Source organism: Bos taurus, chromosome 29, assembly GCF_002263795.3.
Source record: "Bos taurus isolate L1 Dominette 01449 registration number 42190680 breed Hereford chromosome 29, ARS-UCD2.0, whole genome shotgun sequence".
Lineage (NCBI taxonomy): Eukaryota > Metazoa > Chordata > Mammalia > Artiodactyla > Bovidae > Bos > Bos taurus.
In genome coordinates this window covers 36,905,491-36,932,904 of record NC_037356.1, presented here as the reverse complement: position 1 = coordinate 36,932,904, position 27,414 = coordinate 36,905,491, and the positions used below count along the sequence as shown (strand labels likewise).

The following is a 27,414-nucleotide window of genomic DNA, read 5'->3' as shown; positions in this document are numbered from 1 at the left end:
TGTGCCTGGGACTCCACCCTCCGTCTGCCCTTCTCCCCAGACACCTGTGGAATCTCACCGTGGGTATTTTAGATGGACGCAACCCACTCAGTTCTGCAGTAAGGGGTGCACCTGCTCTGCTCATCAGACATCAGCCATTCTTGATGTTCCTTTTAAAGAAATTCTCTAGAGGCTTCTAAGAAACTCCCAGCCTATCAAAGCCTTCTCTCCCAGCTGGCCCTGGAGGGTGACTCCCCAATCTTGCTCTGCATGTAAAATTATGTTTGACAGCAATGAAAACCAACAGTTCAACAGCAATCATTTCTTGGCAGGGCAGATTGGCATGAGACCTGCCCCAAAACAAAATAAGCCTTTCAGGGAAGTATTTTTCAAGCTGGGTTGGCCTTCTCAAGCCTCTTGGAGATTCTAGTATGGCTGACTTGGGAGTCGAGGCTGAGCCCCAGCCAGAGCCATCAGTGACAGTCAATGACATGATGGCCAGGAGGGGAGACCCAGGGCTGAGTGTCTCCTGAACAGCTCAGACAAGGGTGACTGCTGCGGACCTTCCCCTGGGGAGAGGCCGTCTACACTGCGCCTGCTGTTCTCCAATATCCCGTCAGTGATTTCAGTCCTGGAGGAGGAGTCAGACAAGCACCCCTTCCTTTCCCTCCTCCTCTTTTCACTTCCCAGCTCCTATCCATCATTCTTTACAGTTCTTAGCATTACCACCTTTCCCAAGGCTGTGTGCCACTCTGAGGGGCCTTCTGTCACCAGGGAGCATGCTGTGTTCCCTGGGCCTGAGATCTTGTTCCATCCCGTGTCTCTGGTCTCCTGCCTCCTAAGCTGTTATGAAGCCTTGCTTTCTAGGCTTGGTTCCAGCGTGGGCCCACAGCATAATGCAAACATCAAAGATGGCAAAGAGCCCAGGGACATCATGGTTCATCGTGCCCTGGGAATAGCCAAGCCACATTTGCGCTACTTCTGAACGCCCACCAGAGGTAGCCCGAGACCTCCGGAGTCAGGCCATAGCCAGGGCCTCGAGGCCAGCAGGTGGCACTGTTAGCTCAGCCACCAGCAGGGAGCGATCCCCACTGGGCAGGTGGGCAGCACCCTGTCTGGGCAAGTGGCGTCCCTGCGTGGGGAGGGCAATCCCCAAGGAGATGCTGCCATGACCCACCACATGCAGCTTCCCCGCCCCACAAGCACAGCCAGGCCCTATGAGCCTGAGTTGGTGGAAAGCTCCAGATGAGGAACTGGGTTCTCGGGTTCGGGTTCTCACTGCACAGATGCTTTGCTGGGAGGCCTGGAAGGAAGTCATTCATTCTCTCTGCCCACAGCTTCCTCGATTTTCCATGCATTTACCTAACATAAATTAAAGCCATACTGTAGGACCAGATGGGCTCAGGACTCAGGAACAAAAAGGACAAGCCCTGTGTTGGACAAAGTCGCAGTGGGCAGGGTGGGGAAGGGCGTGGACCCCATAGAGGAGAAGCAACTTGCTCTCATAGAAATTGCTACTGTCAGCTTGGGCTCCTCAGAGGTGGTTCCGCCCTGTTTTCAGTGCTCTGCGTAAATTAACTCATTTAAGAATCCCAGGATCGGCAGGGCCTTGTGGGCTGCCGTCTATGGGGTCGCACAGAGTCAGACACGACTGAAGCGACTTAGCAGCAGCAGCAGCAATCCTCCCAAAGAGGGCATGAAGGATGAGTTCTTCCCCATATTTAAAGGTGGCATGATGGAAGCTTGGAGGGGCTAACTGACTCTTGCTGGCTCATCTATCTGTAAGGGGCTGAGCTGGTTCAAAGCCAGGCACTCCAGCCCCTAGCCCATCCCCACAATCACATTGTTTAGTCATCTGGCCCCCAAACCAGCGCAAATCCGTAGCAGAACCAACGAAGCTCCTATACCTCGCCCCCAGTTCTTGTTCTCTCCACCACGGTGCTCCCCCCGGTCCTGAAGCCCCTCCGTCAGGGGTGCTCTTCACCCAGGTCTCCAAGGACCTGCTCCCTCGATTTCTTCTCTGTCCTCTGCACCCCAGACAGAGCGTGGCTGCGCACACTCCCACCCTGTGAACCCCTGCATGTCCGATACCCGTTTCTCTGCTTCTTCACAGATAACAGTTACCACCACTTACTTGCCATTCTTGTGTCTTCTTCTCTAAAGTGCAGTGTCTGAAGGCAGGCTCTATGGTCCTCAGTGCCAGAGCCCTGGTGCCCGGCACATTAGAGCATTCAGTAAACAGTCGATGAATAACAGACGAGCAAATAGCAAATCAATCCACAGGGTGGAAGCAAAGACCTGGGGTGCTCTGTGCCCCGTGCTTAGATACCACTCGCACACCCAAACCTGGCCAGACCCTGCCTCCTCTGGACGCTCTCTGAATCTTTCCACTTCTTGGAGAGATTTGTTCCTTGAGGTTTAATATCACATCCCCAACAAATCTTCACTTAAACTGTGGGTACTTCTGAAAGGGAGATTACAATACCTCAATGAATTTTCAGCCATGAACACTCCTGAATATACTAAACAATACATATACAACATTTTATATATGAGAGCCAAAGTGAAATAGAGCTGGTGTGGATGCAGTCCTTATAGCACGCCCATCAGAGCACCTGCCGCTTTGCACGCTGCACTGATTGGCTTCTATTTCTGGCTCTCTGCTTTCCTGGCACCCATGAGAAGGGTTCTTCCCAGATGCTTGGTGGTGGGTGGGTGGGTGATACCATGTGACTGGTCCTAGCCTATCACACCTAAGTGGATCTGTTACCCACTTAAAGTTCCAATGAGAGACATGGGCACTCTCTTTCCCTTTTGACTCGGCAACCTGCCAGCCTTAGCCCGAGTCCCCGAGTGACTGTGATGAGCAGGGGACCCCATCTCTCCAGTCTCCACACAGCACTTTTGTGAGGTATTCTGTGCTGTCCTTGTTTTGCAGAGAAAGAGCAGGCTCTGAGTCATTAAACGATTTTCCTGAGATGACACAGGTAATAAGTGACAGCCAGGAATGGCAATCAGGGGTGTTTGACACTAAAACACATAACTTTCACTTACTCTTACTCTCTGGCAAATCTGTGTTAAATAAAAAACGAATAGGAAAATGGGAATACCAGCCATTTCCTGGAAAACAGAAGCTTTGTCAGGGTACCACGGCTGTGGGGAGTAAAGAGGGCACTGGGGTCCTAAGAAACCCATGACCAGAGGGGATGTGAAGGGGATAATCTATGGACCACATTGTCCCGGTTCATATTTTTGCATGTTGAAGAGTTAGAATCCTTGGTCTGTAGCCTGATTCCTTCCACCTACAGACTCATTAATGCAGTAAAGGAATATGCGGGCTTCCCAGGTGAAGAACCCGCCTGCCAATGAAGGAGCCCTAAGAGACACAGGTTTGATCCCTAAGTCAGGAAGATTCCTTGGAGGAGGGCATGGAAACCCACTGCAGTATTGTTGCCTGGAGAATCCCATGGACAGAGGAGCCTGGGAGGCTACAGCCCACGGGGTTGAAAGAGTCATATACGACTGAAGCCACTTCGCTTGCGCGTACAACACGCACGTAAAGGATTATGCAATGAGTCTATCCGTGTGCCAGGTCTTGTGCTGAGGGTGCCCTGATGGGCGCTCTCCAGCTCCCCGCTGTCAGGGACCTACAGGCTGTCCATAGAGCCCACTCCTTCCATGTTTCAGACAGAAGCAGCCACCCCTGTAGAGGCTAAGTGGCCAGTCGTTTGCTCTGAGAGTTCTCGAGAGTCGAATCTCAGCTCCCCCACGTGCTCTTGGGCACAACTTCTGAGACTCTCTGCTGTTCCATTTCTCATCTGCCCTAAGCTCCACTTGACCTTGTGGAGTGATCGCCAAAGTGATGGGATAAGCATCTGCAAGGACAGCCCAGATGTCTTTTAAATGGGAAGTGGTACATGGACGAGAAACCCTCTTCTCCCAACCCTCACGTTTAGTTTTTAAAGAGAGAGGAGACAGATGTATTTCCACCAATTCTGAGGCTTTTTAAGAGGAAGGGGTGGGAACTCGACACTGAAAAGGAGCCACTGTAAATGCTGTGACCAGTGGAATTTTTGTGGCCTGATGGCTTTGAAAATAAACTCCAGGCTGGGTGTAATCGCACCTCCTGCCACAGGAGATTAGCTAATGTGGGTGAAGCACTTGGACTTCAGAAAGCAAAACACTGTCATGATTAGCAGGATTCTGATACCTCCCTCTTGAGATTCTTAACCGACTTGCTCCGTGCCCTTTTGGCAAATCCTTGTATTGCTGCTTCCAGAATCAGGAACAAAATTTTCCGGATCAGATGGGCTCCTCCACTGCTCTTCAGAAGACCTGTTAGGTGGAAGGTCCTGGGGTCTCAAGGAGGAGGTGCAGACTGGGAGAAGGAGGAATCAAGAGAAGGAAAGAGAGAAGGAACACCAACGCAGCTCAATTCTCTCTTCCCCTTAAGGCCTTCTCCAAAGCACTGCGTTTGTCTACAAGAGCAAATGAGGTGTAATTTGTTACCAAAAGCAAATCTTGACTCTCTCACTATAAAAAGTCTAAAATAAACAAAGCCCAGGGGAAAAGGGACCTAAAAAGAAAGAACACTGATGCAGAGAACAGATGGTTATCATGAAAATGGGAGGGACCAACGTATCCCCTGCTTGTGTCCCTCCCCGGATGGTCCCTGCTTGCCACCTGGGTCCATCCCAGCTGCAGAAGATCCCCTCAGCCCCCTTTCCCAGGCCGGCTGGTCACCCACCCCTGCGTGCCACACCCTCTCCCACACCTCACCTGTCACCTTGCCTCTGGCAACGGTGTCAGCATACTTTTAAAATTCCTTCTGGAAGTTGCTCATGGCCCTGGAGCAGGCATGCTGTTTCCTCTGTGTTATCATGGCAGGCTTACATGATGCAGCCACCTTGGTTAGAGCTGTACAGCGGTCCTTCGTTTGCTACTAAAATGTGTTTCTCTCTGATAGAGTGTAAACGCTTCAAAGGCAGGACTCTTATCTTACTTACATCTGAGTACATAAATGTGTGCCTTGATAAAACCACACTTTATTCATCAGTACACGTCGAACATTCCCCAAACGTGCCCACCGGTGCCAAACTACATGGAAGTGGCAGAAAATCCTCAAGGTCTGCCTCCCAAGCAGGAGCCTCCTGCAGAGTCTTCCACTTTCTGCTAACATGGTACCTGAACTCTTCACTGAGGACAATCTCTTCCTGCAGGGACTTCCCTGGGGGTCTGGTGGTTTAGACTCTGCAGAGGCTTGATACCTGATTGGGGGACTATGATCCCTGTGAGGCACAGACAAAAAAACAAACAAACAACAACAACAAAAACCCTAAAAATCTCTTCCTTTGGATGAAGACAGGGTTCTCCTCCTCCCTGGGATATTCTCAGACTCTCAGATAAAGTCTGGTTTTGTCCTGCTTCCAAATGACTGGCCTGAGAACTCCTACCCTCACCTCAGCACTGAGGTCTGGCTGAAATACCCCAAAGAGCCTGGCAATGATACATATCTCAGTTACAAGAATTAACATGCTCTCCAAGTCTTTCTCTTCTTAAGTGGCATGGCCCCAAAGGAACTCATTGTTACTGTCTGTGTTTGGGGTTGGGGAAGGCCAGAGCCCCGTATTCTCAGGAAGACTAAGTGGGTAAGAATAGATGCTACCCTGGGCAGAACACAGATCTCCTTCAGCAGGGTCTGTCATGGGCAGGCTCTGGGAGATGAATGCACCCCTAAGCGTCGATGCAGGTCGTTCTATGAGAAGTGTATTCCTTTCTGAGGCTGAGCGGATCGTGGAGAGCCGTGGGGGCCATGAGGGCATCTTTATCAAGAGAGACAGCTAAGGGCCTACAGAAGGATGAGTGATGGAAAGATCTGGAAAGTGATGTAGCCTGGAAGGGGAGGATTAAATGGCCAGAGGGAAAGAGAGGTTTCTTTGTGGATGAGGATGGAAGTGAGTCATCAAAGCTCAGAGAGATGACTTGAAGACAGATACCCAGAACCTCATTTAGAAAATCAGGGAGGTGTTAGGATGACTCCGAGCAACCCTGGAATGTATTTGTAGGCTTAACCCTGACTTGCATATGTGAAATTGCATAATTTGAGGCTAATTTGTTTTGAATTTCTGCCTTATGGGTCTCTTTAGTTTGGATAATCCAAGAACATCTTGTGAAAAACTTTGAACTGGGGTTTAAGTTGAACATGCAGCACAGCTGAGTGTGGAAAAGAACTGTGTACACATCTGAAAGAGAAATCATTTAAAACCATTCCTTAAATCCCTAAGCAGAACAGTGTGTGACTGGGAAGAGCAGACTCTTTGCCCCCATGTTCCCTGAGGCATCCTGCCTTGCTCTGTGTGTTCGTGAGGCTGACCTGTGCTCAGCGTCTGTAGAGATGTCAGGTTACCTGTGACATTTTCCCATAAAGGAAGGATGAGCTCTGGGGGTCACACATACCTAGGTGCACATACCCCAGAGCCTCTGTCCCCTGTGGGTGACACAGGGAGGCCCGTGCTCACATGCCCTTCCTGTAGGCCTAGAGTACAGGTTGGGTGTCGGGTGTCCAGCAGGACCTTGACCCACAGGAGGACCCCATCTATCCCTCCGCTTCTCTGGGGATGGACACAGTGGTCACCTGCTGACTCCAGCAGGTCCTCTCACCTCCGTGACCTCTCAGCCGCTCTGTCTCCTCCGACTCTGCCCTCTTCCCTCCCCTTCCTTGGCAGCCTCAGAGCTTTTACCAAATCTCAAATCTCACTTTAAAGCCCCACTGGGAACACTCCAAGTGCTTCCTGTGCCCACACTCTCCGCAGGGACTTCTGAGGACTTTGATGAATGGGTCCTGCTCCCCTGACCTTCTCTCTCATAAACACATCTCGCCTTCACATTCTCCCTCCACTCCGCCCCGCCCCACCACACATGCCCATCTTCCTGCCCCTCAGCACCTGCAGGACGCCCTTTCCCGAAGGACACGCCTGTGAATATTTTGTCCCTCTGCCTGGACGGCCCCACATTGAACTCCCAAGGGCCTGTCTTTTATTTGATCAACTCCAGTCTTCCGAGTTCAGCTTCGAAGTCACTTCTAGTGTGCTGTCACCTATTCGGTGCTGCTCTTCATGGAATGGTGTCTTGTGTGTGTGTGTTAGTCGCTCAGTTGCTAAGTCACGTCTGACTCTTTGCTACCCCTCAGGCTGTATGTAGCCTGCCAGGCTCCTCTGTCCATGGGATTCCCCAGGCAAGAATACTGGAGTGGGTTGCCATGCCCTTCTCCAGGGAATCTTCCCGACCCAGGGATTGAACCCACGTCTCCTGCATTGTGAAAGTGAAAGTGAAGTTGCTCAGTCGTGTCCAACTCTTTGCAACCCCATGGACTGTAACCCACCAGGCTCCTCCGTCCATGGGATTATCCAGGCAAGAATACTGGAGTGGGTTGCCATTTCCTTCTTCACTCCTGCACTGTATGCAGATTATTTACTGTTGCGCCACCAGGAAAGCCCGAGGTGTCTGTAGTCCTGTCTTACTGTCTCTACTAAAAAGACCTGCTTACTTGTCCTTCTGCAGACCAAGCTCCCAACCTCCAGGAGAAGCATCTGGTCTTGTTCACCAGGGTCTCCTTGGCCCAGAGAACAGTCCAGAATAGGTGCTTAGTGAATCTATGTTTTAAGCTTCTGTGTGGAATAATGATGGGCTTAAAGAGAAGTTGCAGAATGCCAAGTTCCCATACATCTTTCACCCAGCATCCCCTCATGGAAAATCTTATAAAATCATGGTAAAATGATTGAAAGGATATTATCATTTGATCCAATACTCTTAACTAATCTACAGACCTTATTTGAATTTCACCTGTTTTGGTGCTGTAATATTGTGATTTATAATATGAAATATGTACTTGGTTCTTGTCCCCATTGCTAGCTCCTAAAGCTCTCGGAATTTTCTATTAAGAAAGCAAGCAAGGCGTCTTTTGTTATGTTAATGAGGTGACATTTGGAAAGCCCCAGGTCACCTCTGACCTCTGGATGGGGGTTGGTTGGGGGGGTGGGGGTAGGGAACGACAAACCCAGTGATTAGAGGTTTGTTTTTCAGCCCTTCCCCCAACCCTAACTCCAGGGATGGGGTAGAGCTAGAGATTGAACTTAATCACCAGATGTCAGTGGGCTGACTGAGCACGCAGGCAGGGCCAGTGGGCTGTTCCATCACACCTACATAATGAAGCCTCCAGAAAACCCAGAAGGACAGGGTTATGAGAAATTTGGAGAGAGTGGACACTCAGAGGGACTGCTCTTTCTCCCCACATCCTGCAAGGTCTCTCTTCTCTGTGCTGCTCCTGAGTCATTTCCTTCTTTGGTAACCTGGTAAGCATAAGTGCGTGTGTGCTCAGTTGTGTCCAGGTCTTTGCAACCCCACGGACTGTAGCCTGCCAGGCTCTGTTAGTCCCTGGAATCCCTTTCCTTATGTTTGGCTTCCCAGGTGGCCCAATGCAGGAGACACAGGTTCGATCCCTGGGTGGGGAAGATCCTCTGGAGAAGGAAGTAGCTACCCACTCCAGTATTCTTGCCTGGGGAGTCCCATGGACAGAGGAGCCTGGTGGACTACAGTCCATGGATCACAAAGAGTGGGACATGACTGAACAACTGAGCGTGCGCACACACACACACACACACAAACAAGCACAAGGGGATTCAGTTCAGTTCAGTCTCTCAGTCGTGTCCGACTCTGTGACCCCATGCACTGCAGCATGCCAGGCTTTCCTGTCCATCACCAACTCCCAGAGCTTGCTTAAGCTCATGTCCACTGAGTTGGTCAGGCCATCCAACCATCTCATCCTCTGTCATCCCCTTCTCCTCCTGCCTGCAATCTTTCCCAGCATCAGGGTCTTTTCCAAGGAGTCAGTTCGTCACATCAGATGGCCAAAGTATTGGAACTTCGGGTTCAGCTTCAGTCCTTCCAATGAATATTCAGGACTGATTTCATTTACGATAGACTGGTTGGATCTCCTTGCAGTCCAAGGGACTCTCAAGAGTCTCCTCCCACACCACAGTTCAAAAGCATCAATTTTTCAGCGCTCAGCTTTTTTTATAGTCCAGCTCTCACATCCATACATGACTACCGGAAAAACCATAGCTTTTGACTAGACGGGTCTTTGTCGGCAAAGTAATGTCTCTGCTTTTTAATATGCTATCTAGGTTGGTCATAGCTTTTCTTCCAAGGAGCAAGCATTTTCTAATTTTATGGTTGCAAGGGGGTTAGGGTTTGAGAATTTTGGAGGACACCTCAGACCATAACAGCCCAGGCCTTCACAGGGCATTACTTGTGCAACAGGCTGTCAAAGTGGGGCATTTCTTATGGTCTCAGTTTCTGGCGGTGATGGGAAAGATTAAGAATTAAGGAGGGAGCAAGAAAGGTGGAGGTTTCTCTAAAAAAAAAAAATGCTTTGCATGCATGCATCTTCCTAACTGCTGCTCAGGCCAACTGAGATAAGTTTAAAGGAAGCTCCCAGGGGCTTTGACACACACCCCTTGGATTAGGAAAGAATGTGGAAGAAGGTCTGAAGGGAAGAGGCCATCCCTGGCTTGGGGATGGGGAGGGCCGTGTTGGGAGGATGAAGAGAAAGCTGCAGTTACCTGAGTGGTACAAGAGGCTGGACAAGAAGAAGAATTTTCAAGATCCAAATACAGATCCCAGGGCAGAGCCCAGCCATGAAGCGGCTTGAAAGCCTCTCTACCCAAGGGGACCACCCACGTGGGGTTGCTGGGAGGGTAACCTCAGCAGAAGAGGATCGAGCTGAACCACCAGCTGTGGGCTGGGAGGGTGTTGTGAGCAGCAGCCAAGGCAGGTGACACCCACATCAGAAAGTGGCGGTGACCGTGCCCAGTGGGAGGGGCTCAGAGGAACCTAGAAAAGCCCCATGAGAAAGAAAGACAGCCTTGGGTCCTCAGCACAGAAGGCCCCATCATAGCTGCATCTGTCACATAGGGAATGTGCACCCCACCACTGCCTTGCACCCCCAAAAAGCCGATGCAACAAGAAGCCTGAGAAGGACAGGAAGATCTGAGTGGGCAGCAAGGTAGGGCTTAGTACCCTGGGTACTAAGCCTGGCAGGGGAGGCAGAGGGAGCCATCAGAAGAGAGTTTGATAAAAGAATGGAAATGACCTGAAAATTCTATGGGACCTGCAGGAAGGAAGAGGGAACTGAGAAAGAATTCAACACAAAGTGCAGAAAAGTCCCCTCCTATTTGCACTCTGCTACATTCAGTCCTTCAGAAATAAGGTAGGACAGTTACAAAGTTGTGCTCACCAATCCAGCCACGTGGGGCTCAATGCTCTGTGGGCACCACCTTCAAATTCTTAATAATTTTTAACTGGAGGCCCCAAATTTTCGGATTTCCCTGGTGGCTCAGATAGTAAAGAATCTGCCTGCAATGCAAGAGACCTAGGTTCCATCCCTGGATGGGGAAGATCCCCTGGAGCAGGAAATGGCAACGCACTTCAATATTCTTGCCTGGAGAACTCCACGGACAGATGAGCCTGGTGGGCTACAGTCCATGGGGTCGAAAAGAGTTGGACACGACTGAGTGACTAACACTTTCACCCAGGTTTTTACTTTGCACTGAGCCCTGCAAATCAAATAGGTAGTTTTGGTTATATAGAGAGCAGGGACTTAGATGTGTTCTATGTAACCCCATGGGATACATTAGATCTGATCCAGGGGAGGTAAAAAGAAACAGCTTTTAGCCCAATATTAGGAAAAGTTCTCAAAACTGGTGGTTGCCCAAAATGGAACAGGCTATATAAATAGGAAGAGCTTCTGACACCAGCCTCCTTACAGCAGAGGAGGGTCAGCTACTTGGCAGGAATATTGGAGGCACAATTTAAGCATTGGACTCTGTACCCTCCAAAATCCCTTCTAACCCTGGAATTATCTAAGTCTTTGATTAATGAATCTCCTTCGAGGTGTCTGCTTTACCCTCTTCACCAGGAAATGAACTCACTAGTGCTGAGACAGGTGAGGGTCTTGCCAAGTCCAGCCTCTAACCCTCCACGGTTGGGAGTTTTGCTGACTCCCTGGGTTTCTGTCCAAGTCGTGAGCTGTTGTTTTCCTTGATGAGGACATTACTGCCATTACTCACTGTATTTTTGATCATCGTTAAGTTGGACGTTGTTATGGCTGGCACACTGTGACTTCCAGCTTCTAAGAAAAGGCCTAAAAAGACTCAAAGTGTCTTGGGCTTAAAGCCGTGTTCATTAATCATCGTTTTGACAACAAAGCATAAACAGACCTAACAAATACTGATTAAATGCAACTTTAGACATCTATGCTTGTGTTTTGGTTCTTGTCATCGGCATGATTATTAGTCTTGGGGAAGAGGTTTCTCAGAGAAGGAAAGAAAGTCCAAGGCTTGCTGAGACCTTCCACAGGTAACCGCTCAGCCTCTACCTTCATGGGGCTGGTCTCTGAGGCTTCAACCTGAAGGACCAAAGCTCCAGTACAGACACCATCGGGGATGGTCCTGGGTCAGGAACCCACAGGAAATGGGTGTACTTGGTCATGCCCAGTAAACTCATATTGGAAAACTCTGGGCTTCTTTCATAACCACATTTTGGCCTTGACCTTTCTAGCATTTAGCCTCCCGACAATGGAGTCTGTGTGTCTCCACACCCTCCGTGCAGGCCCCCTAATTACCACCATCCGTTAAGCTGTCAGGAAGAAACCCCTAGCTCAATCCCGTCTTTATCAGACTCCGGCTGCCAATGGGGTCAAGACAGGCGTCAAGTCTGACCCGCCTGGAGCCCCTGTTCTGTGCTGGTCCCCACGCTCACTGGGGCCTTTGTGATGGGGCTGGGGACAGCCACCTGGGGCCCCAGCTCAGTCCCCTCAGATGCACTGCAGACAGGGCGGAGCCAAGAGCAACAATGGGGCTGACTCAGCGAGGGCCTCCTTGTTGGCTTCATCTTCGGGGAATTTTGCACACAGGAGTTATGCGGGGTTGTCAAAGCCCTAAACTGGAAACGGAGACTCTACTGAATAGGCAGGAATCTGGTGTCAGGGAAAAACAATTCCTCAGCTTGGACCTGCTGTCAGAGACCATGGAGTCATAGATGTTATCACTGCCAAGGAACTTAGTGGTCATCCGACTCACCCTTTATTTTACAGGTCAGTTTAAGTGTGGCCAAGGGAGTAGGGTTTGACTTTCATCAGTGAGCCTGGTTTTCTTGAGTTCTAGGTGAGTAATATTTTAAAGTGAGCTCTATATAATAAATCCAGGTGTGTTACTATGTGGCCCCATGTTACTCGCTGTCTGTTTCATGCACGTGTGTTTTCTTTCAAACAGAAGATCATAGATTCTCTCCAGGACAATTATTTCTTCTCTATTCCCCACAGAAAAGTGCTAGCAAAGAAAGTGCTGAGGGTTCGTTCATGATCTTTTCTGGTTTTTTCTTGTTTTTCTGTCCGAGTGTGTTTCTGTGTGTCAATGTCTCCCTAGATAGATGATAAAGGCCATGTGAAAATTAAAATAGAACCCTCACATCTCATTGCTCATCTTGCTACTCCGTTTAAAAGATGAGAACACTGAGGTCCAGAGAAAGGAAGTTATTTGCACAGGATCACTCACCAATAGATGATCTAAACGCAGGTCCACAGTTTATGCAGGGCTCTTCCCATAACTCCAAGGTAGCTGCTTGTGATCACATATTAATAGATACAGGTTGAAGGGGACAAAGGAAATGAGGCATCAGAATAGACCCTTAGTACTTTCCTGACCAGTGGTTAAGACTCTGTGCTTTCATTGCAGGGGGCCCATGTTCAATTCCTGGTTGGAGAACTAAGATCCCATATGCCACACAGTGCTGGCAAAAAAGAAACACAAAACAAAACCAACCAAACAACAACAAAAATTGACCCTTAACTGATAACATGATCATTGTTATTAGTAATACTACTTGAAGCGTGCAGAGCTATTAGTTTACAAAGATAAACACTGTTAACAGTTTCTTATATGTCCCTCAGTAAACCACGTGCATTCTTATTTACACAAGGGGAAATTCTGTCATACCTGTTGCTCTGCACATTGCTTTTTTCACTTGCAAACATTTCTGAGGGATCCTCCCACACCCGCACATGCAGGTCCACTTTATGCTTCTTCAAAGGCCCTTAGGGTTGGATCGACCACAGCTTATTTCACCAGCCCTATAGTGACGGACAGTTGTTTCCAGATTTGTGCTTAGAGGTGTCTATTTTTCACACTCTGCCCTGAAGAGTTTTAAGTAACTAGCTTGACATCAGATTAGCCAATCTTTCATAGTTTTATGTCTTTATTTTAGAAGATGACAAAACTGAAATCCAGAGAAGTGTGGTCATTTCAACTACTAGGGGCAAAATCCTAAGAAGCAGGACTTTGTATTCCTGTGTCCTCTTCCACTGGTCACTGCAACATGCTTGGGCCACTTAAGGGCGCTGGACCTGCTGGCCTTGGCTACTTATAGAGGCAGTCAAGAGCCACCGCCAACATCATCTCCAAGGAATAGCCACAATCTGACCCAACAATCTTTGCTGAAAGCACTGATTCATCAAAAGACTCTCATCATGGTTTTAATTTTACTAGCCCAAGGACCACTGGATTAAACTTCCCATTTCAGTGGATGAACCCAACTGCTTTGAATAAAGACGTAATTCAATAAAAACTTAATACTCTCATAAAATTGAGTATTCTCTGGTTCCCCAATGAACTCCAAAACATATTAGATTTCTTCTGCAGATGACATGAGATGAGTGGCTTTCACTGACTAACCCTATTATGCCTTTTAAAAATACATTATTATTTAAATGTTCAAATTTCTTTTATCCTACAAATCTACAGAAGAGCAATCACAGTGTTCCTGGACAAGAAAGAGCTGGTGGAGGGGTTTTATGATGTGGGGAATTTTAGGACATTCATTCAAGAATTAGAAACAAAAATCATGTTGGGGTTGTACATGTGTATCTCATGAATGGTCTCAGGCAGTGGCTCCTTCTGCAAATCGCCACGTAAGGAGTTTATCACAGATTGAGAAAAAGAGAGAGCTTAAGGAGAAGGAAATGGCAACCCACTCCAGTACTCTTGCCTGGAAAATCCCACGTATGGAGCAGTTCTGGTAGGCTACAATCGATGGGGTCGCAAAGAGCCGAACATGACTGAGCGGCTTCACTTCACTTGAGATTAGGACTTTCTAAGGGTGAGAATCTGAAAGTTACACTGACTTTTAGACAACTGCTTTTTGCTTGCTTGCTATAAAGAAACAAACAGAACGTCTTTATTAAATAGCAAAAACCAAAGTTTCTGGTTGGGTTTCAACAATGAAAATAACAGTAGCTGCCTTGCATGAAGCCTCTGCTCTGCAGGCACTGTGATCACGGCCATACATTTTAGAAAAATCTAAGAGAGAAAGAGAAATATCTGGGAACTTCTGGACACCAATTTCTAAATAACTTCGAAACAATCACCAAGTGCCCACAGGGTATGTCCCAGTGTAGTCTTAGGTTTATGTAGAGTAGTTGGAAAACAGACGAGCAAAAGTGCAGGGTGCTAATGATCGTCCATCATTCCTTCTGGATGATCAATGGGAAGCAAGGTCACCTAACATAGCATCTTGGACCAGAAGAAGGACACTCCCATAAAAAGGGATCCTGGCTCAACTCTTGTGTGCTTTCTGCGTCAGGAAGATTCCCTGTAGGAGGAAATGGCAGCCCACTCCAGTATTCTTGCCTAGAGAATCCCATGGACAGAGGAGCCTGGCAGGCTACAGTCCATGGGATTGCAAAGAGTCAGACGTGACTAAAGCAACTTAGCACTTAGCACAGCACCAGAGGGGGCATTGCAGGCAAGCTGAGGCTGGCCAATTTCTTGGTCTTAACCCTAATCCTGCTCTTGTGCTCCTTCCTGACCTGGATCTCTTCTTTAGAGAGTCCTCGATCCCTGGGAAAGTTCCTTCTGTTCCTCCCTCTCTTTCAGCTGATTTTCCTAAAGCAGTTTTTCTTTAATCTTTCAGGTATCATTTCTGGTCCTTTTTCATTCTCTTTCCAATCTGTTGCTAAGTTTCCAATTTTAGTCCCTGCTTTTCTCCAAGTGAGTTTTAAGAGGATTTTCTCACCTATGGGTCTAAAAAGAGAATTTTAGAAGACCAGGAATTCCACTGTACTTGGCATTTGACTCAGATGTAAAGGAGGAATAAAAGATTACTGGGAACAAATACTCTATCTGTTATTATGTGCCAATACTTCCATGCTATACCTGGTCTATGACTTTCTCCATATTACATCCATGGACTCAGAAACAGAAACTTCTATCTTAATAAAATAACTTAACACATGTTCAATGCCCATTGAAATAATTATCCTCTAAGTCAGTAGAAATTCTCTGCTTGCTTCTGTGTTTTTTCTTTTAAGCTGAAAGATTCTACCTCTGTCTTTCCTCTTGGGGTACAGTGTTCAAATGAAAAGGTCCCACCTTTCTCTCTTAGTGTTTCTTCATCTCTACCCTTTAGTATATTTTGGAAATCTATGAGGAAAACATAATATTCTGTTTCTTTATAGGCTCATTCATCTAGTTCCTCCCAACCAAAGTTACCCTTGTAAATCAAGATCAAGAAAAGCATGAACGCTTCCCCAGATTCTTTTTTTTTCTTCTAGAGCAGGGGTCAGCAAAGTTTTTCTTCAAAGGGTCAGACTAAATATTTTAGACTTTGCCAGCCAAACAATCTCTGCCACAATTACTCAGCTCTGCACTGTAATATGTATGCCCTGGGAAATGTGTAAACAGATGGACATGGCTGGGTTCTAATAAAACCATTTATAAAAACTGGCTGTAGGTCATAGTTTACCCATCCTTGTTCCAGGTGAGGAAGAGGAAAAGGAAGAGGAGGATATTGATGGCCAACTGCATCGAACATTGAGTGCCTTTTCTGTGTGAAATACTGTGCTAAGCATTCTATGAGAATTATCCTGTTTAATCTCTGTAATTCCACAGGGTAGGTGCAATTACTGTATCCATTTTATAATTGATGAAACTAAGCTTTAAAGAAGCTAAACAAGTTTCCCCATGGTCAGACAACTAATAAACAGTGGAGACAGAAGCTCAGCTCTGACACCAGTGAGCATGCTTTCCATCCCTAAGTTGTGCCATAAGACATACACATTCACCGTTGGAAGCTTTTTGATCAACTTCTCTTAAAAACTACCTCCGAACACAGTGGGTGGGAAAGCTTACTGCTGCTGCTACTGCTGCTGCTAAGTCGCTTCAGTCGTGTCTGACTCCGTGCGACCCCAGAGACCGCAGCCCACCAGGCTCCCCCGTCCTTGGGATTCTCCAGGCAAGAACACTGGAGTGGGTTGCCATTTCCTTCTCCAATGCATAAAAGTGAAAAGTGAAAGTGAAGTCGCTCAGTGGTGTCCGACTCTGTGCGACCCCGTAGATGGCAGCCCACCAGGCTCCTCCGTCCATGGGATTTTCCAGGCAAGAGTACTGGAGTGGGGTGCCATTGCCTTCTCTGGGGGAAAGCTTACTAAACTCACAGAATTCAGTTTCAGTCATTTTAATTTGCTTAATCCAAGTAGACTTTGAGCTATGGAGGTGTTTATTTGAACAAACATTTATGATGCCACTACTATCAGCCTCCAATTATAATAGTGACTTGAGGAGGGAAATAATAGAATATGGTTGTCTTATGCCAGACACACCTGGGGTCTTTGGTGCGAAAGCCCCCCTGCCCTTTCTTCTCTTAGAGCCCATCTCGCTTGGAGAAAGCAAGCCCACAGCTGGCATTGCTTAAGGAAGGCGACCAAAATTCATTTTCTGTTGTCTTCAACCACAATGTGTTTGCCGTTCCAACCTCTGAAGACTAATGTTTTCACGTGGATTATTTTTGTTCGTTTTATTATAGTGAAATAAGCAGTTTCTAGGGAATTTCAAGTGATCTTACATGAAAAATCTTCTCCCAAGATTTAGAGCCCCAAGTCTTGACAACCTTTCCCAGAACATCTTAGCCTTGATGTTTATGACTGAATATCCAACCCCAGTGAGCATCCCAAGTTCTCTGACCCAGTGTCCCCAGTTGTCTCGAGAACCCCCTCCCTCCTGACCCTTGTCCTTTCATAAAGCTGCACTTGTGCAGCCACAGGGTGTTTTGTGTTCTGCTGCTGCTGCTAAGTCGCTTCAGTCATGTCCGACTCTGTGCGACCCCATGGACTGCAGCCCACCAGGCTCCTCCGTCCTTGGGATTCTCCAGGCAAGAACACTGGAGTGGGTTGCCATTTCCTTCTCCAATGCATGAAAGTGAAAAGTGGAAGTGAAGTTGCTCAGTTGTGTGTGACTTAGCGACCCCATGGACTGCAGCCCACCAGGCTCCTCGGTCCATGGGGTTTTCCAGGCAAGAGTACTGGAGTGGGGTGCCATTGCCTTCTCTGGTTTTGTGTTCTAGCAGTGGGTTACTTAGTGCAGAATCACATAAGTAATAGTGAATGTCCTGACTCTCATAAAGCTAATGACTCCTAATAGTCCATACCTCCAGCAGTTCTAGTAACTGTTCTCTCTACTGCCATTCATAGAATTTCTTCTCTGTACCCCCTCTCTTTACTGCAGATGAAATGCCTTTTTAATTTCCTTCCCCTCCAAAACCATGTGGTTAATTGTTATCATGCCTCATGTGCACTAAACCCAAATGGAAAGCAGCCTATGGTGGTGAGGTCAAACCCAAAGGTCAAACCTCACACAGCTGTTCATCATGAACCACCTCCAGCTCCAGCAGCTGCCCAGCGTTTATGTTATGTTAGTGATGTTCTCTAGCTGCAGAGCCAGAGAGCTTGCTGTTCTGCCAAAAAAACCCTCAGGGAAAAGGGAATGAATGCCTGCAGATTGCACACAGGGTTGCTGGGCACCTCCTTTGTGCTGTGTTTCCCATAGAGAAGCCAGTGCAGACCAGTGCAGGGTCACTAGTCAGATCCGTAGCTGTTGGGATATGACCTGGTTCCCCTGCATCTTCAATACGCAGAAAGGTGCCATGGGCAGAATTCCTCACACTGGCTCCCGGCAAAGGCACCATCGAAAAACCCAAGAATATCTTAAGGACTTTCCTCTGGGATTGAGATGTATCTCTCTGATTACCAGCCACTAGGAAACTCTGAGAACAAGGGGAAAACTTGCATACCACCAGTGCCTTGGAGAAGCATAGGATTCAATTCTGTATTATTATAGTACTGACACCTTTTTTAATGGGTGGAATTTGATAAGAATAGAAGAGAGAAAAGAGAGAGGCAGAAGAGGAGAAATGAGATGCTGCGTCTACGCTGGTGAGTTCTGCTTGGTAGAGTAACACATCTACTTACAAGGCTGTAGCACAACTGCCAGGCTTCAAAGACATTTGACCCTGCCCACTCCCCATCAGCATCCCCAGTCTTCACAAGTACCACCTTAGCCAGCTCACACACACCCTTGACCAATGGCAGAGTCCACTGCTGCCTTACATATGCTGGGTAACACCTCAGAGATAGATGGGAACCCAGTAAACTCAGGATACGAAGCTCAGAGGAGAGATGGAGCAAAGATTGAGTGCCCCCAAGGACAACTGCTCAGCTCCCCAGTCTTCTTTGGGGAAATTCCTGGGAATGGATGGTTCTGTCTGCTTCTTGGGGGAGTTCAACACAATGGGCAGAATGGGGCCCCTCCTGGCCACAGAAGCAGCCACTGATGCAATGTTCTCATATTGGCTTTTTCTTCTTGTCTATCACTCTCGCCCATCCTCATCTCTGCAACTTGGAATCACCTCCCAAATAAACTACCTGCCTAGATGCTCTTGTGTCTGGCTTTGCTTGCAGGGAAACTGAGTCTTTTCAGAGCTACCTGTCCAACATGAGACACCATTGGATCAACCATGGTAAAACCACAACCTGGTCCAGTTACACTGGGATAGGATTGTATGATGCTTGGGGGTAGTGGTTGAGGTCGGAAAAGCTGGCCTTCTTAAGGCCTCTGCTTCTCATAGCTTGTTGCTCCTAAGCAGTGAGATACTGCCTGTGGGAGAAACTCATCCGTCATCCTGGTGCCCTGATCTGTCTTCCTTTCCATCTGTCAAGGATATCCATCAGCAGGGAGTGAGAAGGAGCCATAAAAATGATAATGGAGAGAAACATCAGTAAAAGAAATGGCAGACTAGGAAACTGCCTTATTTCCTCATGGAGACATTAAAAAAAAAAAAAAAGCCAACCAAAAACTGGATAAAATAACTTTGTATGAGTTATGGGAAAACAAAGGTCTACAGCAGCCTAGCAAACACCCAATTAAGGAAATGCCACTCTCAGAACAGTAGGAAAGTCTGTGGTATGGATATTTTTGCCTGCCCTTTTCCCACCCTCTCCCTGGTGGTCTTGGTCTGGAGGACACAGCAGCTCCCAGTCCCCTCCCTTGAACGGGAAGGAAGAGAGCAGATTTGCAAGGTTGTAACCTCTCTGGGGGCTGCTTGAAGGAGTGGCCTCTGTGTCACCTAATTCAGATCCAAAGCAGAGAGAAGCAGCTGGCACTGCTCAGAAAACTATGGATGTACTAGTGTCAGGGACAAAGGATTACAGGTGGAGACACACCATCAACAATCTAAGGTCCTACAGAGAAACTGAGGTGAGACTCTGTACCGTCAAGACATTTATAAGCAACTGTGTATGTGAGGTGATTGAAAAGCCACACACAAGCCCAGACAAGACGCATGCTCCAAGAAGACCCTAAGCTTTTTCCATGGGATGGTCCAGAGACTCAAATTGTGCCTGGCTAATTACTTAAGGATTTCCCTGGCACAAAGACAGCCTGCACTGGGAGAGGAGGTCATTTTTACAAATGTTCAGTTTTCAACCAAAGAAAATCATCAGCATACTAAGAAATAGTAAAACACTCGAAGGAAAAAATAATGGCAGAAACCATCGCCAGAGAAGTACAGGCATTGGATACAAGACGAAGACTTCAGACAATTATTTTTTTTTAGTACTAGGTTGACCAGTGTGAAAATTACTGGCTTTAGGAGTTACTGATTAACTTCCAGAGAAACATGTAAATAAGGTATGTGTTTCTATGAGGATCTTCTTTGATCCTTTATGTATTGCAGGTAGAATTATTTTTGAACAATGCTCCACAGAGAACATTAGTTATTAGCTTATTCATTTCTTCACTCATTTACTCCCTCCTTCCAAGCCCACAGCCTGGTTAAATGGTTAAAATAGAGAACAGAACAGACAGAGTTTGTGCCCTTAAGTTCCTGAGAATACCTGTTCATTCTATTCTGTTTGGCAGAAAAATCTGTCACCTGTCATGCATTGTCATCTGACATGTGAATTCCTTCTAAAACAAGCCTGCAGGCTTCCAGTTCTTCCTTAAAAGAAATAAATGGCTGGGGGAGAAAAATTCAGAGGCAATACCCCATCTTTAATTATTTGGAATAATTGAAGTGGAAGAAAGTTTCTGTTGGTGAAAAGCCTAATGATTCTATAATTTCTGGAGGACTGTTTTTTATTTCTTTTAGGTTTAAAGAAACTAACTGGATTGACTGTTAAAAGAATATGGATTGCAGATGTCCTGTAACATCTGCAATGAATATATAATTTCTTAAGATATTTTTATAATTTTAAAAATAATTTATGTATTGTATAGATGAAGCACAAGCTGGAATCAAGATTTCCAGGAGAAATATCAATAACCTCAGATATGCAGATGACACCACCCTTATGGCAGAAAGCGAAGAAGAACTAAAGAGCCTCTTGATGAAAGTGAAAGAAGAGAGTGGAAAAGTTGGCTTAAAACTCAACATTCAGAAAACTAAGAACATAGCATCTGGTCCCATCACTTAATGGGAAATAGATGGGGAAAAAATGGAAACAGTGACAGACTTTATTTTGGGGGGGGGCTCCAAAATCATTGCAGATGGTGACTGCAGCCATGAAATTAAAAGACGCTTGTTACTTGGAAGAAAAGTTATGACCAATCTAGACAGCATATTAAAAAGCAGAGACATTACTTTGCCAACAAAGATCCATCTAGTCAAGGCTATGGTTTTTTCAGTGGTCATGTATGGATGTGAGAGTTGGACTGTGAAGAAGGCTGAGCGCCGAAGAATTGATGCTTTTGAACTGTGGTGCTGGAGAAGACTCTTGAGAGTCCCTTGGATTGCAAGGAGATCAAAAAAGTCCATCCTAAAAGAAATTAATCCTGAATATTCATTGGAAGGACTGATGCTGAAGCTGAAACTCCAATACTTTGGCCACCTGATGTGAAGAACTTACTCATTGAAAAGACCCCAATGCTGGGAAAGATTGAAGGCAGGCGGAGAAGGGGAAGACAGAGGATGAGATGATTGGATGGATTACTAACTCAACGGACATGAGTTTGAGTAAACTCCGGGAGCTGGTGATGGACAAGACGGCCTGGCGTGCTGCAGTCTGTGGGGTTGCAAAGAGTCGGACATGACTGAGTGACTGAACCGAACTGATAAATTTAAAAATAATTTATGTATTGTATAGAAAGTACTGAAAATACAAACCCAGTACAAAGAAAGAAAGCATATGATCCCAGTACTCTGCTTCTTTTTTATTGGCGCATAGTTGCATTCAGTGTTGTGTTCGTTTCTGCGGTACAGCAAAGGGAATCAGCCATACGTATACGTATATTCCCCTCTTTTTGGATCTCCTTCCCATTTACGTCACCACAGACCACTGAGTAGAGTTCCCTGTGCTATACAGCAGGTTCTCATTAGTTATCTGATTTACATGTAGTATCAATAGTGTATCTGTGTCAATCCCCGTCTCCCAATTTCTCTCAGACCCCTCTTCCTTCTTGGTGTTCACATGTCTACATCTGTGCAGAGACAACTGCTTTCAACACCAGTCCACATCCTTTATCTGATTCTTGGACCTGTGTCTGAGAATTCAGAATTTCTCAAATTTTATTCATTACAATTTTTTTAATTTAAATCATGAAAGTATGATAACATATTTACAGGAGACTTGGAAAATATAGAACAAACTTACATATAATTTCACTTATATTACAATTATTTTTAAGTAGATAAATTAAGATTTTTAGTTGGAGTTTTAATATCAAATTCTCAAAAATTAATAGAATGAATAGACAGAAAAGTAGAAGGATATAGTAGACCTGAAAAGCATTCTGAACCAATTTAACATAATTAAGATTTATACAATTTTCACACAATAGCAGGATACAAATTCTGTTCATGTTCCCATAGACTATAAACCAGGAGACATTGGAATATATCCAGGGACATAAAACAAGGTGCAAAACCTTCATGGTCTAAAAGTATTGAAATCATACAGGGTCTGTTCTCTTATTAATGTGTAATAATGTTAGAAATCAGTATCAAAAGATATTTGAAAATAACCCAATTATTTTCAAGTGCAATGTGACATTTACCAAAAGAGAGCTTTGACTTAGCCATTGAAAACCTCAGTGAAGTTAGAAGACTGGAAAAGCACAGAGGGTGATTGCAGAGAAGAAAGCATTTAAATGAGATGAATTTCTCAAATTTTAGTAAGGAAATTCAATGTTTATACCAAAATTTGGTTTGATTTGGTATTGAGACATAATTGAAATATAACAGTACATTAGTTTTAGGTGTATAACATAATGATTTGATATATGTATATATTGCAAAATCATCACCACAATAACTCTAGCTAATACCCATCATCAGAGTTGTATTTTTTCTTGTGATGAGAACTTTTAAAGATCTTAATTTTCAAATATACTATACAGTATTGTTAGCTGTAGTTACCATGGTGCCCGTTACATCACCAGTGTACATTACATCATCAGGACACATTTATTTTACAACTGGAAGGACATTTGACCACCTTTACTCATTTCTCCATTGCCCCTGGCAACCAGCAATCTGTTCTCTGTATCCATAAGAAAGCAGTCATCTAAAATATTCTCAGAGAGCTAAAGGAAAGCATGGGAAAAGAGCTAAGGAGAATCAGGAATCAACATATGAGCACAATGAGAATAGAGATAGAAGAGCTAAAGAGAAGCATGGGGAAAGAGCTAAGGAGAATCAGGAATCAACATATGAGCACAATGAGAATAGAGATAGAAGAGCTAAAGAGAAGCATGGGGAAAGAGCTAAGGAGAATCAGGAATCAACATATGAGCACAATGAGAATAGAGATAGAAGAGCTAAAGAGAAGCATGGGGAAAGAGCTAAGGAGAGTCAGGAATCAACATATGAGCACAATGAGAATAGAGACAGAAATTATGTAAAGGAACCAAACAGGAATTCTGAAGCTGCAAAGTACAATAAGATTTCCCCTACTCCCTGAAAGCAGAGCATTTCTGTGAAACTTTTTCATAAGCCAAAGTGGCATAAAGTGAAGAAGCAATTACCTTAGGTTACATATTGCTAATGGATGCACAAAATAAATCAGGATAAAGCACAGATGCTCACATACACAGTTCAAAACTATGGTGGCTTGATGCTGAGATGCTGAGTGTAGTTCCTGGAGAAGTACTGTCTCTATAATAGCTCACTGCAAAACAAATCCTGAAGGCTATTTTCACTTTTTTTCTGTAAAAGCGAATATTCTCTTCTGACTTCTTTTGGTTAGTAAAAACAGTTACTAATATTGGTCTTTTGTAAAAGTGAAATGACATAAAGCTAACTTTCAAAAAGTGTGAGATACCTGTAACTAAATTGAAAAATTAGCTAGAGGGGTTCAACAGCAAATTTGAACAGGAAAAACAATCAATGAACCCAAAGATAGGACACTGGCAATTATTAAGCCTGATGAGCAGAAAGAAGAAAAGAATAAAGAAAAGTGAACAGAGTTTAAGAAACTTACAGAACCTCATCGAGTAGACCAAAATATGCATTATGGAAGTCCCAAAAGTAGAAGAGAAAAAGGATCAGAGAGCTTATTTGAATAATAGCTGAAAACTCTTCATATTTAAGGAAAGACATGAATCTGAATTCAAAAAACTCAATGAGTTCCAAGTAGAATAGAACGAAAAAGACCCACACTGAGACACATTATAATTAATCTGTTGAAAGACAAAGAGAAAAATCTTGAATCAGCAAGAGGAAAGTTACTCATTGTATATAAAGAATACCCAGTAAGATTATCAGCCAATTTCTTATTGGAAAATTTGGAGGCCAGAAGTCAATGGGATGATATATTTAAAGTCCTGAAAGGAAAAAAAAAATTATCATGTAAGAATTCTATATTCAGCAACACTCTCCTTCAAAAATAAGGGAGATAGTAAGACATTCCCAGATAAGCAAAAACAAGGAATTCATTACCACTGGTTGGTTGTGCCCTACATGTGATGTTGCAGGGATGTCTTCAGGTTGGAGTGCAAGGATGTTATAAAGCTACTCACAGCCCTGGGAAGATGTTGGTCTCTGGTAAAGGTAAATACATGGAGAAAGTCTTTCTTAACTAGTATATAAGATATAAAGATGTAATTTGTGGCATTGATAGCATAAAGTTGGGGGCAAATAGAATTTAAAGGAGTAGAGTTTTTGTATGTCACTGAAGTTAAGTTGGTATCAATTCAAAATAGATTGTTATAACTTTAGAATGGTAATATAAATCCCCATGGTGACCACGAAGAAAACACATGCAGAATATACACAAAAGGGAATGAGGAGGAAATCAAAACATGTCACTACAAAAAAAAAAAAATCAACTAAATACAAAGGAAGGCAGTAATAGAGGATATGAGGGACAAAAAAAGGCTATAATACATACAGAAAACAAATAGCAAAATGGCATGTCTTTCCCTGTTAATAATTACTTTAAATGTAACTAGCTTAAATTTCCCAATCAAAAGGCATACACTGGCAGAATGGATAAAAAGTAAAAAGTATGATCTACTTTTATGCTGCCTATAAGAAATTTAGATCTAAGGACACATAAATTGAAAGTGAAAGATGGAAAAAGATATTCTACACAAATAGTAACCAAAACATAACTGAGGTGGCTATACAAATACCAGATAAAATATACTTTAAGTCAAAAACTACTGTAAGAGACAAAGACATTATATATTGATAAAAGGGTCAATTCACCAGGAAAATGTAACAAATGTAAACATATATGCAACAGGAATCAGAGTCCAAATATATAAAGCAAATATTGAAAGAACTGAAGGAAGAAAAAGACAGCTCTGTAATAATATATTGTAGGAGACTCAATACCCTACTTTAAGTAACCAGACAGAAGACCAATAACGAAATGGAAGACTTGAACCAACCTAGAAACCAGTTGGGCCCAACAGACACATACAGAGCACTCCACCCAACAACAGCGCAATACACATTTCTCTCAATTGCACAACGAACAATGTCCAGGACAGGCCCCCAAACAAGTCTTAATAGATTCTTTAAAGAGACTGAAATCATACAAAATATCTTTTCCAACCACAATGGAATGAAATTAGAAATCAATAGCAGAAGGAAAACTGAAAAATCCAGAAATATGTGGAAATTAAACAACATACTTTTCAACAATCAGTGAGTCAAAGAAGAAATCACAAGGGAAATTGGGAAACTACCTTGAGACAAGGGAAAATGAAAACATAACATACCAGAACTTACGGGATGCAGTGAAAGCAGTGTTAAGAGGGAAATTTATAGTTGTAAATGCTATAGAAAGGTCTCTAATGAACAACCTAACTTTATGCTCTAAGTGTCTAGAAAAAATGATACTGGCTGACAGTTTATGTTCTAAGGCCTCAGAGACCATGCTTCCTGGATGGTATGACCCACCCTGACTTCAAATGTTCCCTCGGTGTTTCAACATCTGTAGCTCCAAACTTTCTCCAGCCCACACATCCATATTTTGCAAGATAGTTTAACATGAGTGTTATGTTCAGCACATCCCAAAATGAACTCTCCACCTTCTCCAGGAAACTTGGCTTTGCCTCTATGGTTCAAATCCCAAGTCTTCTCTGGTTCCTTTCTCTCTCTGGCCACCCCCCACCCCACTCACCTTGGAGACAGTGTCTCCACTGCTTTACTCCATCTGTCGCCTTTCTTGTAAAGCCAGAGTTCTCACAAAATAGAGCTAACTGGATTCATCCTGAGTACAAAAAAAGAGCGAGCACCATTGTGTCCTGTTTTCTGTTTCTATCTCCTTAATTTCAAACTATTGTTGAGCACCTCCTAGGGGTCAAACCAAGATAAAAATCACTTTACTGCCCTCAAGGAGATGTCAGTTTCCTTGGGGGGAAGTTAAGTCATAGAAACAAAAAAGCCAAGTGGTGAGACTGACAGTGGAGGCATGTGTAAGATGCTGCAGGGACACAGAGGAGAAAATGTCGGTCAAGACTGGTGAGCAGAGAAGGTGTTAAGATCGGTGATATTTGAGCTGAGTCCTGGACGATTCATTGGAGCAAAGTGAATCAGAGGGGTGGCATATTGGTGGAAAGGATAGAGAATGCATGGGCTTGGCACTGTTTAAAGAAACTCTGGCTAATTCTGTATGACTCACACTTTTATAACAGCCACATCACGTTATTACTACAACAGCCCTGTGAGGCAGGGACCACTATTATCCCCATTTTACAGATGAAGGATTTGAGGAGAAAAGAGATTAAGTGATCGGCCTAGGGCTACACAGCTGCTCAGAGAAGCTGAGTTTTCAATCTAGGAGGAGGGGATGGATATTCACTTTGAAGCCCAATACTCTGAGCAGAAAAGACAAATCTCTTGACACTTACACCAAACAGCTCTGCTGAAACATTGCATTTCCTCTTGTGACCCAAAACAAACTCAGACCTGAAGCTACATTTTTACCACCTCCGCCCCTACCCCCATGCTTAACAAGACACAGTATCTTGTTTCTAAGGGGTTAAGACATGCTTATAAACAAGACTGCAAAGGCATCTTAAGACAACAAATCACTCATAAAAAAGGGAACATTCTGATGAGTAAAGTGTAAATGAATCAGAAACATATGGATTCAATCTACTTTAAAAGGCCCAGTGGAGTTCTGAGTGAAGGGTAAAACCCTTGGAGGAGGTTATACTGGGGGATATTTCCAAACCCAGGGCTATTAGTTCTGGCCAGGCCCAGAGGTAGGCTGGTATGTGGGTCTCTGAGGAAACTGGCAGAAAGAGAGCTTCAGAAAGGTAGGAGAGTCACTTTATCTCAAATCTTCAAGTGCAGACTTGGAAATTTTCAAAGCCGCATGCCTCCTAGAAACACCTTTCCTGAACATCTCATTCTGGCCCTGGGCTGGGGCACTGAATCCAGCCAGCCAACGATTTCTCTTTAGAAACTCCAGCTTGTCCAACTCCAGAAGGGTGTAGAGGCTGGACCAAAACCCTTCAGCTTTCGCAAAGGTTCTCTCCCTTTGACTGTGAACCTTATCCAGGCCATGGCCTTGGAAGAGGAAATAAGGGCCATGGTTCC

At 44.9% G+C, this 27,414-nt stretch overlaps 2 long non-coding RNA genes across 5 annotated transcripts in view; one reads left to right on the top strand and one right to left on the bottom strand.

Annotated features, from left to right (window-relative positions):
* Positions 1-27,414, bottom strand: part of LOC101907357 (uncharacterized) — a 51,602-nt gene that overhangs the window by 7,500 nt on the left and 16,688 nt on the right. For 3 of the 4 annotated variants that reach the window (XR_009493355.1, XR_009493353.1, XR_009493354.1), the window contains exon 3: positions 59-12,653. This is a non-coding gene — a long non-coding RNA (uncharacterized lncRNA). The remainder of the gene's footprint in view (positions 1-58; positions 12,654-27,414) is intronic. The other variant, XR_001495436.3, reaches the window with a different exon arrangement.
* Positions 12,052-13,664, top strand: LOC132344199 (uncharacterized). Its single transcript, XR_009493356.1, has 2 exons — positions 12,052-12,130; positions 13,300-13,664. It is a non-coding gene; the product is annotated as an uncharacterized lncRNA (long non-coding RNA).